The sequence below is a fragment of the Orussus abietinus genome, unplaced genomic scaffold (assembly GCF_000612105.2).
Source record: "Orussus abietinus isolate OABI.00-Male unplaced genomic scaffold, Oabi_2.0 scaffold108, whole genome shotgun sequence".
Classification (NCBI taxonomy): domain Eukaryota; kingdom Metazoa; phylum Arthropoda; class Insecta; order Hymenoptera; family Orussidae; genus Orussus; species Orussus abietinus.
Window position 1 is genome coordinate 318,462 of NW_019394302.1, and position 2,657 is coordinate 321,118.

General features: G+C 38.4%; 1 long non-coding RNA gene across 1 annotated transcript; it reads right to left on the reverse strand.

Annotated features, from left to right (window-relative positions):
* Positions 1-261: 261 nt before the first annotated feature.
* On the reverse strand, positions 262-2,414 carry LOC111674461. The gene is made up of 2 exons (XR_002762459.1): positions 1,976-2,414; positions 262-1,316 (listed from the first exon to the last, which is right to left on the reverse strand). It is a non-coding gene; the product is annotated as an uncharacterized LOC111674461 (long non-coding RNA).
* Between the last annotated feature and the right edge of the window lie 243 nt (positions 2,415-2,657).

A 2,657-nucleotide genomic window follows, 5' to 3' on the forward strand; every position in this document is an offset into this window, starting at 1 on the left:
GGTGACGGTCGGCATTCAAATCCTGGCTATATTTCCCTAATTTCTCCTTGGGATTTCCTGCTGACTTCCGCGCGATTACTTTATTCGGAATTGTCATTCCACCCTGGGCTAAAGATTTACTTCCTGGACGATATTAATTACCCTCAACGATATAACCGTCTTGCTAAATAAATGTCTTGGTACCAGCGAAATTGATTTTGTGGAAATCATCGGGGTTGCATGGAAAATAGTTGCCATTTCGGATCGAAGGAAGTAATTTCGTGATATGTCAGATTTTTATATAAACATTATTAACGATAATACAAGTTTTTCATTAATATCATCCGCTCGGCCCTACGACTTATATTATTGATACCAGGAAGTAAAACTCTATCTTTCGCGAGAAACCCTTATTTTTTTTTTTTTTTATAGAAAGTGATATTCGCTCTTACGATAGACTAGCGGCTAAAGTTAACACAAATGTAGCATAATTAAGCAGAATTTTGAAAAATATAAATTTAAAAAAATGCGGAGCCAAACACCGCGCCGGTATATGACGCTCCTTGTGTCATGTATTTCTAATTGTCTATTATTTAAGGCCTGCACTATGTACACACAGGTCTTGAGTAATTATTATCCCTGTTAACGTCACAGCGACTAGGAAGTTTACAAATATAATTCACCGATGTCAAGGGCAGTACTCGACACGCCAAGAGACCAGGAAATTTCGAATCATTTTTCATAAGCTATATGTACACAAGGCAGGCTTGGCGAGTGTGATGCTTCTATTTAAGAAAATTTACTGCAAAAATTATAACCGCCACTATGCGAATTATCTGCCCATCCCGTTAAGATTTACGAGTAGTCAATTTACATCCCACTAATCCTGGGCAATATTTATGAAAATTACTGCAATCCCACGCGAAATGGTACATGCTCCAATATGTTTACATCTTCTAGGCTTTCTCTGGCAATCCTTCGCAGTATATTCAAAAGCATGTATTTCTTCTTATTGTTTCGCTGACAACTCATAACTTTACATGTCGTAATCAAAATCAGTGCATAGTTCGTTGATGTTTATCGGAGACATCAGTGAATGTTAAAAATCAAGAAAGCATCTCTAAAGTACTTGAAAACGAGGCATGCATTCACGAGTTAACATCAATTTTTGCATGTACTCACTTTACACATAAATTACAATCATCTTACGAATAATGTTAAAAGTAATGTCGATATAAATTACAGTCCTCTCAACCCTTCAACTGGGATAGTTACCGAAAACTCTGCACTTGCAAACACTTTCGATGAACTCTTTATAACCGAATGTTTTTTCATGCCTAGAAAAAAATGATATGTAAAATTTGCAAAATTAAACCCTCCGTTATAGAATAATGATTAATGTATAATTAATAGACTCCTTGGTTACAAAGGAGTGGTGCGGTAATAAAATGCTACATATTAAACTTTGTCAGAACTATCAAATAAGAGTTAAACAAAATCAGTGCGTCACTGTTGCATGTTGGAAATAAAACTTCTAAATTAAGAAGACTTATTATTCATTATTTTTTCACAAAATGCCCTTACCCGTTCGGTACTGGTTGTTTTGAGCATATCGATACCAACATTCAATGATGAATATATACCGTAATTAATTTTAAAATTCACTGAGAAAATAGCATATGCTAATAAAAATGTTTGTACAAACGATTTCAATATTAACACATAAAGATGATTATAGACAGTAATTAATTGGAAAGAAGAATATTAAACGCAAAGATGAAAATAAATGGTAATTATCTGTAAAAAAGGAAATAAATAAATGAGTCTTCCGCTTTTAGAAACGTTCTCTTTCTTAACATGCGAACATATGCATACAACCGTGGCGTAGGAAGTTTCACTTAAAAGAGTAGACATACAGGACGTGATTTCAAAGCCACAGAACATTATAAAAAGTAATATCTACAATAAAGGTGAAACAAACCCATCCAATTCGTACCTATAAGTATTTCTCACATTTCCAGAGAAGTTAACTGGTCATGCGAAACAAACGTATCGGGCCGAAGTTGGTCAGTACCATTTTGCAGCCTGGAAAGGCATTTTCCACCGACGAGTTAGCTCGTTAAAGGGTTAAAAGTAACGTTCCATACACCTGCAGCATTCCAGACACCTGTACCTCTTACTTTGCTTGCCACCGGCAATCCTTGGTATTTTTAGCAGCGTGCACGCTCGCTTATCCCTCCCACCGATAACTCATAACCTCGCAAATCACACTCGGAGCTGGTACGTGGCCTATCGAGATTTGCGGGCCAACGAGTCGCTTAGAGCCATTAAAAACGCCGAACTATCGCGAATGGCAAATCCTTTCCCACAAGACCCGTCATTTCTATCCTTTTCTCTTCCGTTCTCTCTAAGCGCGACTAGACTTAGAGTGAGAAAGAGAGCAGTACTTGCCTCCAATATTCGGGGGCCGAGCCCCGACTCTGCAACTCCTGGCGAGGGCTCGTCGCTGTCAACTGTCTCAGATAATGCCAGGCCAATCGGAGAGTCACGATAACCGGAAAATAAACGACGATTACGAGGATAACAAGGAATTGTTTCACACCGAAACTTCGAGCCGAGCTGCACGGGACACCGAGCACGAAAACAATGCGAATGCAGCGCCGCGGGTCGGCCATGCA